This window comes from Phascolarctos cinereus, unplaced genomic scaffold (assembly GCF_003287225.1).
Source record: "Phascolarctos cinereus isolate Bilbo 61053 unplaced genomic scaffold, phaCin_HiC Scaffold_1;HRSCAF=81, whole genome shotgun sequence".
Lineage (NCBI taxonomy): Eukaryota > Metazoa > Chordata > Mammalia > Diprotodontia > Phascolarctidae > Phascolarctos > Phascolarctos cinereus.
In genome coordinates this window covers 214,455,444-214,466,404 of record NW_027555514.1, presented here as the reverse complement: position 1 = coordinate 214,466,404, position 10,961 = coordinate 214,455,444, and the positions used below count along the sequence as shown (strand labels likewise).

At 44.5% G+C, this 10,961-nt stretch overlaps 1 pseudogene; it reads right to left on the bottom strand.

Annotated features, from left to right (window-relative positions):
* Positions 1 to 10,033: 10,033 nt before the first annotated feature.
* Positions 10,034 to 10,423, bottom strand: LOC110194018 (large ribosomal subunit protein eL33 pseudogene; annotated as a pseudogene).
* Positions 10,424 to 10,961: the final 538 nt, after the last annotated feature.

Below are 10,961 nucleotides of genomic sequence, written 5' to 3'. Positions count from 1 at the left end.
AGATTGATGATAGATGGATGGATGGATGGATGGATAGGTAGATAGATGATAGATAGATGATAGATAGATAGATAGATAGATAGATAGATAGATAGATAGATAGATAGATAGAAAGATAATAGTCAACAAGCATTCATGAAGTACCTAATAAATGCTAGGAGGCACTGTGCGAAGTGCTAGGAGAAAAAATCACAGTCTCTGCTCTCAACGATCTCAGTCTAACATGGGAGACCACATGCAAATCCCTATATACAAACAATACAAGATACGTGCAAGATAAAGTGGAGATAATTTCAGAAGGAAGGCAATAAATGGATGTTATTGTTCGGTCATTTTCATTCTTGTCCAACTCTTCTTGACTCCATTTGGAGTTTTCTTGGCAAAGATCCTGGACAGGTTTGCCATTTCCTTCTCTAGCTCATTTTACATATGAGGAAACTGAGGTACACAGGGTTAAGTGACTTGCCCAGAGTCACACAACTAGTGTCAGAGGCTGGATTTTTAACTCACAAAGAGGAGTCTTCCTGACTCCAGGCCTGGCACTCTATCTACTGCACCACCTAGCTGCCCTAGATAGACAGATAGAGGTATTTATTAAGCACTTACTATGTATATGAAGCACTAAAGATACAAATGTAAACAAGCAAGACAGTCCCTGCCCCCAAGAAGTTTATGCTCCAATGAGGCAGCTAAAACATAAAGCGGAGGAGGCAAAGTGGGGTGAAGGTGGTACACCATGGCACAGTGGGGAGATCACCAGAAAGTGACATGGAGGCCTGGTTCCCTGGAGGATAAGTCAAAAGCTCACCTATCAGAGCCGGTGAATCGGGAGAGACCCAGTCTAAGTTTGCATTATGGGGATCAAGAGAGGGGGGAGACAAGGAAGATGGCTGTAATGTAGACAGCATGGTGAGAAAATGGCTGAGAAGATCTGTTCACAACACCACTCTGTTCCAGTATCTTCAGTGGCTCCCAAATGCTTCCTGAATAAAATTCAAAGAGGCTTCGCTGGTATTTAAAACCCTCTGATTATTTAAAGCAACTGGCATCGCTCTCATTTTTTAGCTCTTTCTCATATTATTCCTATTATACTCTTGTCAAGCTGCACTCCTCACTCCTCATTCTCCCCTCTCCATCCCTTTGTTCACAATTTCTACTCAGCCTTTAAAACCTAACTCAAATGTCTTCTCTTCTATGGAGCCTCTTTGCTTGTCTCCCTTATTCAGTGAAGACCTCTCCCCTCAGACCTTAAATAACACTATGTTTTCACAGCTGAGGTACTTATGCTGTCATCTTATATAGGTATAGGTTATATGTTACATGTATTTTTATGCCTGTTGGGCTTGGAGTCAGAAAAAAAGTGGGCTTAAAACCCACCTCTAACACTTAACATTAGTGTGTGAGCCTGGCCAAGTCACTTTAATTCTAAATGCCTCAAACACCCAAGTTCTAATCTTGTCTCTCACACTTACTAGCTGTGTGACCCTGGGTGAGTCACTACACCTCAGTTTGCCCCCATTACTTCACTGGTAAAATGGGGATCATAACAGCACCTACCTCCAAAGGTTGTTTAAAAGATCAAATAAGTAAGCCCTTTGAAAATGCTAGCTAGTGAATCATGAGCACTAGGCTTGTGTCAATGGGGATGGAGTGGAGAGGGGGATGTCACTTACTACCTACCGTCTATCATGACATAGACAACATGGTATAGTGGATAAGATACCAGACTTGATGTGAAGACCTGAGTTCAAATCTTGCTTTAGATTTATTTCTATGTGACCCTGAGCAAAGCATTGAACCCCTTTGTCTCCCAGCTACCTCATCTGTAACATGAGGGGGTCAGGTTCAATAGCTTCTAAATCCCTTCTAGCTCGAAATCAATGATGCCATGACAAACTGTAATCTGTGCTGATGGAATGAGTTCCTATACTGAGTACATCACATAGCCTTCAAGCAGGTGTATGCACATTTTGAATTAACACATACATGCATATATTAATATATATATATATATACACGCATATATTTAAACATATATACACACACATTTTACAAATGAGGAAACAGAGGCAAACAGGTTTAAGTGATTTGCCCAGGGTCACAAAGCTCGTAAGTGTCTGAGGACAAATTTGAATTCAGATCTCCCTGACTCAAGGCCTGGCCTTCTTCGAACTGTGGCATCTCCTAGCTGCCAATACTACAACACATTTATCTATCTATATCTATATCTATATATACAGATAGATAGATAGATAGATAGATAGATAGATAGATAGATAGATAGATATAGATACATATAGAGAGAGATAAGATATATAGAGAGAGAAAGAGAGATACACATATATACCCATCTCTGTGTGTTTTTGTCCCATATATCTGTTCGTCTTCTCTGGGAAAGTCTTATCTACACTCTTATTTCATCTAGTGCCAAGCACAATATTATGCATGTGTTAAGCACTATGTGCTTAATATTTGTGGTTTGAACCTAATAAAGATGTGTTGAATTGAGTTTGAATTCAGAAAGGTCCCTGGCAGGTTTCTGTTAGGTGTGTGTATATGTGTGCTGAAAATAGGGAATGACATCACTGTTCTCTCCCTGATCTTTCTGGGGCCCCAAGGCCAGTAGAGGAGGGAGGCAGAGAAGCAGCCAGGTGGCAGATGCTGCTGCCTTTCAGTCCTGTGACGGTAGGGGCAGGGGCTGACGTCAAGCCCACATGAAGCATTGGGATCCGCAAGCCAGCGTTCCTTCACTTTGTCAGTAGACACTCATATTTTTTAAAAGCTTGTAAAATCACTAAACATTTCCCTTTTCGGGGAAGTCAAAACCTCACCCAGTTCCCTGGCTTCTGAGGACACATGCTTCCACACGTACACACGCATCCTTTCCTCCAACTCACTCCATTGCACACACATGTTTCTGTCTACATGCCCACACTCACTTAAGGGAACATACACCTATGTATCCTACATCTCTCAAATATATGTTGAAAAATGCCACACATGTCCTTTAGGAATACAAAAGTGAATAGAAACACTCAGGTAGGCATACAAATGCACTAATATCTAACATACACACAGAGCACCCTCAAAAGTACACATATACACGTTCATACACCATTCCCAAGGTCACCAACATGAACATCTGGTTACAAAAACCACAGTTACAACAAACACATGCCATTTCTCCAAAAACATGCATAGAAATATACACTTAACCATGCATGCCAGGGACTCTGGCATATTGAATGAAGGCAGCTAAATGGCCCAGTGGATAGAGCACTGAGCCTGGAGTCAGGAAGACCTGAGTTCAAATCTGACCTCAGATACTTCCTAACTCTGTGATCCCTGGATGAGTCACTTAACCTCTGCTTGCCTCAGTTTCCTCATCTGTAAAAAAAAAAAAAGGGATAATAATAGCGCCTACCTCCCAGGGTTGTTGTTAGAAAGAATGGAAACAATAGTTGTAACATATTTTGCAAGTCTTAAAGTTCAATATAAATGCTTTTGCTGTTATCAGTTTTCAGTTGTGTCGGACTCTTTGTGACCCCATTTGGTGTTTTCTTGGCAAAAACACTGGAATGATTTGACATTCCTTTCTGCAGCTCATTTTATAAATGAGAAAACTGAGGCAAACAAGTGCCTTGCCCAGGGCCACCCAGCTAGTAAGTGTCTGAGGCTGGATTTGAACTCAGGAAGAGGATTCTTCCTGACTCCAGGCCTGGCACTCTATCCATTGCACCACCTAGTTGTCTCATCTGACTTTTTATGACCCTATTTGGGATTTTCTTGGCAAAGAAACTGGAGCAGTTTGTCATTTCCTCCTCCAGCTCAATTTACAGATGTGAAAACTAAGGCAAACAGGGTGAAATGACTTGCCCAGAGTCACACAACTGTTAAGTATCTGAGGCCGGATTTGAGCTCTGGTCTTTGTGGTTCCAAGCCCAGTACTCTAACCACTGTGCCAGCTAGCTGTTATTATTATTAATAATAACTGAGATGTCCCTCTTACGTGTAGATAAACATGCCAACACATGGCGATCTTCCTGTCTCCTTACATCTCCTAAATTGAGAATTGAGGGAGGTGGGGAATATGTTGCAGAGGCCTGAGAGCAAATAGGAGCCTGGGTCATCTCCTCCCAGAATTTCTGTACGGATAGAACTACATGGAAGCAGTGAGATGGACAGCATGATCTCTGGGGGTCCCTTGGACTCAATGTTTGCCTTATTGGTCAAAACAAAGAGAGATGAATCTCATCATGTTTTACTTCACCTCTCTTGTATCCTGGACCTCTCTGACAGTCTGGTGAAGCCCCTAGGTTCTTTCTCTGGATGTCTTTAAGTATCTAAAATAAAATACACCAGATTAGAAAAGGAAACCAAAGATTAATGAAAACAAAGACACAATTTTTCCCCATCCAAGTTGATATAACTCTTTAAAATCTACCCATAAATCCCTTGAACCCCGTGGACCCCAGGTGAAGATGCCAAGGTTATCCATTACATCCTGGGCCAGTCATCCTGACTTCGATGACTCTGGAAGAGAGAGTGAGGCTGATGACTCGGTGCCTCTCTGCCTCACTTAAATCCAACTCACACAGGTCAAGACGTCACCCCTGTTATGTCATCAGTCCTCTTCCAAAACCAAGGACAAACAACAGATTAAGAATCCCCGTTGCAGCAGCTAGGTGGTGCCGTGGATAGAGCACCAGCCCTGCAATCAGGAGGCCTTGAGTTCAAATCCAGTCTCAGCCCAGACACTTGACACTTACTAGCTGTGTGACCCTGGGCAAGTCACTTAACCCTAATTGCCTCACCAAAAAAAAAAATTAAATTAAAAAAAAAGAACCCCTGTTGTTATGGAAAGAGCACTGGATTTAGAGTCAGGAGATCTAGGTTCAAATCCTAACTCTGCTTTGACAAACCACTTTATTTCTCTGGGCTTCAGTTTTCTCATCTTAAATAAAGCCAGGTCGGTAATGCAGTGGATGGAGCTCTGGGCCCAGAGTCAGAAAGACCTGAGTTCAAATATTAGCCTCAGATACTTACTAGCTAAATGACCCTGGGCAAGTCACATAACTTATTTGCCTCTATTTCCTCATCTGTAAAATGGGGATAATAATAGCATGTAGGTGGGAGTAGGTAGAAGTGTAGACTCCAGGATTGTTGTGAGAGTCAAATGAGATCATGTTTGTAAAGCGCTTTGGAAACCTTAAAGTATTATATAAATACTTACTATTCTTATTATTGTCAGTATAGAGAGGGAGTTGAAATAATAATCTCTAAAGTCCTTTACAGCTCTGCATCCTGGTCATACATGTATACACACATACACACACACACAAAAAAATACATTTTCTATATTTCTTCAATTCCTGCTCATCTCCATCCACCTATACACAACAGGTACACATATATTGAGACATACTTCATCCACTCCTGTCCCCACACCATGAACATACACACGTGCACATCCAAGCATACAACTCAGAGAAACCTCCCATGCCCACAGGGAGGAAGCAGCAGGGTAGGAAGCTCAGAGCTGGTCTGATTATCAGTTCTGTTTCTGGGGAAGCTCCAAGGGTAGCAGTGGAAAAGCAAGGGACAGCCACCTGTGTAGACAGAAGTAGGCTTGGTCCAGAGCCTGAGGCAAAGTCAGCCTGGGGCAGCAGGTGGCACCATAGGGCTTCCAAGCAGGGGCCACCAAGAGCAGAGGGCAAGGGAGAGAGTCGTTCAGGCCTTCGGCCTGGGCATACCAGGTTGCTTTAGCCTTATACAAGCCACTAGTGTTTGCTACATGACAGGACTTGGGGTTCCAGAAGGAGAAACTGAGATGGGTAAAATAAGGAGGCAGGAGAAGATTGAGAAATGATAGAGTAGGAGAGAGAGGCAGACACAGAAGAAGAGAAGGCAGATTGGGATAGAGAGAGGAGGAGGTTGAGAAGAAGACTGGAGTAGGAAGGAAGGGAAGAGTGAGGGGAAAAAGAAAAGGAGAAACAAAGGGAGAAACTGAAGGGAAGAGGGGAGAAATTGAGTTGGGAAACAAGGAGAGAAGAGGAAGATGAAAAGAAAGAGGGGGGAAGATTAAGAAGGGGAGGTTGAGGGAAAGGAAGATACTGAAAAGAGAGAAAAGGGAGATGGGATGTGGGAGAACTGAGGAGACTAAAGGGAGGGGAGAAAGGGGAGAGATTGACAAGAAGAATGAAATGGGCTGAAATGAAAAGAGAGAAAGAGAAAGACATAATGGAAGGAAAGAAGGAAGAGAAGAGAATGGCAAAGGGCAGAAGGAGAGATGGAGAGAAGGAAGAAGAAAAGAAAAATCTAGGAAAAAGTAGGAAAGAACATAAAGAAACCCAGCTCTAGTGAGGGATGGAGGAAACAAAAGGTAATGTAGAAAAAGATCTCTCTGATTCTCTGCTCTGTGTCCGTGTCCCTTCTGCCAGGGCTCCCTAAGATGCAGAACACGGCTACAACTCCAGATATGGAGGCTTATTGGCCTGGGACCAATGCCCTTATTAGAGTTGAAATCTATAGATCGATTGTATGTAAATTTATGTAAATAAGCATGCAAATGGATATTCACTGGAATCAGCCCAGAGTGATGAAAGGAGCATTCATTCCTCCCCAGTGGCAGCCCCTGACCTAGCCCAGGCTTGGCAAACAGTCCCGGTCCCCACATGCAGTTGTCAAGCTCTTCACCAACTTGGAAACGCCCTGCCTGACACCCACGTGGGAAAAAACAATTCCCAGCAAGAGAACCAGGTGGTAGCAAGGTGAGGCGATCCTAGGAAGGGCAGAAGGGAGTCCAGACCCTGAGCCCGGGGGCCAGATGGGGCAGAAGCTTCCTGGTCCAGTCTTGCCATGGACAAGGGCCTCCAGTTTCTACAGAGGAGAAGAGGCAGGCAGATAAAGCCATCAGCTGGACCTACCCCAGAAGAAGTGGCCACCCTGAGGTGGAGACCAACTAATTGTTTTCCTTGGCTCAACCCTGAGACAATGATACAAGGAGGTCAAGGAAGCAAAAGCAGGGAGGTGCTTCGATTTCCTCCTGCCCCATTTGGAACCCACTTCCTTTAGTGTAGACCAGTGAGTCAAAGATTGTGTCCGCCTTCTCTGAGTAAAAGTCATAGATTAAGAATTTTAGAGCTGAGGCAGTGAGGAAGGCCGAGCTCACTCCCCGCTGCTTCAAGCCAGGCCACCTTCTTACTTTTCCCTCAACACAGTCCTCTCAAACTTCAGTTACCCTCATTCTAGTCTGTTCTGATTAGGTCCTTCTTTGGGCCCTACTTTCCTCATATGTAAAATGAGGGGTTTGGACTAAGAACTAAAATCCATGCTTCTTTCATGATCAAGCCATAGGACCAAAGAATGTTAGACCTAGAAAGGACCATCGACATCCAACTCTCTCATTTAACAGATGAGTAAACTGAGGCACAGAAAGGGAAAGTGATACTCCCTCTTTCACACAGTAAATCTGTAGCCCTTCTCTAGATGAAAACACAATGATCAACTAGTTTCTTCTGCCTTCTCTCCTCCAGTTCCTTAACATTTCCATCATCCTTCAGCCCTGTCTGCACTCCCAATAGCTCTTTCCTAGAAGAGCCACAGTGAATGGCAACTCTTTGACCATTTACCTCTTGACCTTAATCCAATATTCTTACATTGGTTTCAACAATGTTCACTGTCTCTCTTCCTCCTCATACACTTATTTACTCTCATCTTACCCCTCATCAGTCCAGATTCTCTTGCACAAAGCTGTCCCACTTCATAAATGTTTGGCCTTTGTAAACCACTGCTCTCTGCCTAAGCTGAAAGACTCCCCTGCTCACACCAGCCCTGCCCCTCTCAGCCCTCCCACTCAGGACCCCATTCCCCTCCTCCAGCAGGAAGCCTTCCCTGACCTCTTCCCATTCCCCCCACCCCCCTCCACAGTTCTGCTCTCCAGAGCCGGTCCAGCTGCTCCTATTTCTGACCTCGTCTCTGAATCCGCCTGTCAATCTGTGTTCTGGGACATGAGTCTCATCTCCTTTCTACCAGGCTTGGAAGCTTCTGGGAGCAGGACTCATATTTTCTCCTCCCTCTGAGTCTCTTCCCCCAGTGCACAGGACAGGGTAGGGCCCAGGATTTGAGCTAGCCACTCAAACTTCTCCCACCCACCCCACTTCCTTGGACCAGCCCACTACGGAGCCAAAGTGGGAGCTGCTGGCTGGCATGCAGAGGCAGGTAGCTGGCAGTGATGGCTGCACAGCCCCAGAGGAAACATTCACGGAGAGGGCTGGCTTGATAGTCCAGTGATAAAGAACCACTGTGTTGACATGCAATTCCCAAAGCATCTTTAATCCCCTTAACCACCAGGCAGGGCTGGGAGGGGCAGGAGTTCCTGGATTGGTGACATCAGGGTCTAAACCCTCCTTGTGGGGTCCTCTGCTGAGCCCCAAGGCCAAAGAGCAGAGCAGAAAATCCAGATTCGGAGTCAGGAGACCTGGGGTTGAATTTGATCTTTGGGCCTTCCCAGCCATGGGAGCCCGGGCTCAACTTTCTCCTCTGTAAAATGGCTGATTAGATGACCTCTCAGATCTAATTCATCTCTAAATCCTACGATCTTTTGAAGGACAGCTAACAACTAGGATAGGTCTATATATTGTTATTGTTGACGCTCAGTTGTTTTCAGTCACGTTCAATTCTTTGTGACCCCATTTAGGGTTTTCCTGGCAGAGATACTATGTGATTTGCCACTTCCTTCTCCAGCTCATTTTACAGTTGAGGAAACTGAGGCACACAGGGTGAAGTGAAGTGATTTGCCCAGAGTCACCCAGCTAGTAAATGTCTGAGGCCAGATTTGAATTCACGAAGATGGATCTTCCCAATTCCAGACTCGGCACTCTACTCGCTCTGCCACCTAGTCGGCATAGGGATGAAATAAAGTATTAAACTGTACATCCCAAATTCTCATGGATTAGGCCTGATGGTGGTACAAAGAGGAGTTGATAGCTGGAGATGAAGAGTAACTAGAAAGTTAGTAAAGAGCTCGGTGAGGACTAGTATTTGGGGCAGGGGGCAGGGCGGTGTAGGCATTAGGAAACAATACGGAACACAGAGAGAGCAACTGAGGCCAAAGATGGGGATTGGGGTGGGGGGAATGGCAAGGTGTCAGAGGCAGGAGGCTGGCTCCCTAGACAAGGGACCTGAAATGTTCTACAATGAAGAATGTGCTGTCGTGGAAAGAATCCTACATTTGAAGTCACGGAAACTGGGTTCAAACCCTACCCCTAACACAAATTAGCTAGATGACCCCAAACAAGTCATGAGCTCTCTGAGTCTCCATTTTCTCAGCCATAAAGTGGGAATGCTAATCCTTTGCAGTCCCTGCCTTCATGGGGCTGTTGTAAGGTAGAGCGTGATAAGATGCATGGTGATAAGTAAAGCATTAGAAAAATTTAAGTGCTCTATGAACCTCAGCTGTTGATATTATCACCTTCCTTATGGGTTGTTGTGAGGAGTCCAGAGATTTTTTTTTGAACACACCTGTGATTCCATCAGTATACAAAGCTCCCAGTGAAGAACTTTTTCAACCAATCCAGAGGAGTCCTTTCTTCCACAACTTTGAGTCTTAGAAAGCGGCTTGGGGCACGGACAAATTAAGTGACTTACCCAGAGTCACACAGTCAAACATGTATCAGAGGCAGGACTCCAAGACTCCAAGGACAGCTCTCAGGCCATTATTGCCACTCTGCCTCTCACAGATTATTGGGGTGGGGGTAGTCAAATGATGGCTTTGATACTATCTCCTTCCCAGGCTCCTGTCCCTCCCAGGATCACCTCCCAATGGGTCCTCTTCCTGCTACCATTGGTATCAAGCAGTAAAGATGTATAGACCCTACAATATGGCTAGAACTAGGCTAGGCAATGAGAGGGAGCCAAAGACTTATCAACCTCGAGGAGCTTGCAACTGAGTTGAGAGCTGAAGTTTATCGTACACCTGCTAAGAATGGCCTCTATGCCCTTCTCCCCCACCCACCTCCATGTACAATTTTATTTAGTTTTCAGCTATCTTCTGGACTCTTGAGGGATATAGTATCACCCAGTTCCCACTTCCAATATGGGAACGTTGCTTCAGAACTTGGCTCAGAGCATGCCACTGTTTTCGTGAGCAGGAGGAACTTTGCCCCAGATCACTCTGGTTCAGTTGGGCTTGTTATCATTTGGGTTGTTTCTTTGCTTTGTATACACAGGCACATCTCTCGCCTAAATAGAATTCAGTTTCCTCCTTGTCATACACTCCTTCAGTTTTCAGAAGAGCTGTGTGTTCTCTCTGATTTCACAGGCCACACTCGGAACCAGCAAAGATAGCCTTAGACCACAGCCTGGACTCCAAGATGGTGGAAAGCCCTCGCTCTCTTTCTTTGCCTACTGAATTCACACCCATCCTTTACATTTTCAAGCCTTCCCTTTTCTCTCCTGAAACACCTTTCTCTCTCAGACCTCAATATTTTCTTTGCTCCTAATGCATTTATCAAGTTACATTGCATATTATAGTCACTTATATGTCAACCAATTGGAGCAATGGATAGAGCTTTGGGTCTGGAGTCAGGAAGACCCATGTTCAAATTTAGCCTCAGATATCTGCTAGCTGTGTGACCTTGGGAAAGTCAGTTATACTCTGCCTCAGTTTCCTCAGTTGTAAAATGAAGATAATAACAGCATCCAAGCATAATAACCAAGGGTTATTGTGAGGATCGAATGACATAATATTTGTAAAAACTCTTAGCCTGGCAGTAGTAGGTGCTTAACAAATGCTTGTTTCCTTTCTTTCTCCCTGTTGTTGTTCAGTCATTTCAGTTCTGCCTGACTCTTCATGACCCAATTTGGGCTTCTCTTGGTAAGCCATTTCCTCCTGCAGTTCATTTTTACATTTTACAGAGGCAAACAGGGTTAAGTGACTTGCCCAGGATTATACAGCTAGT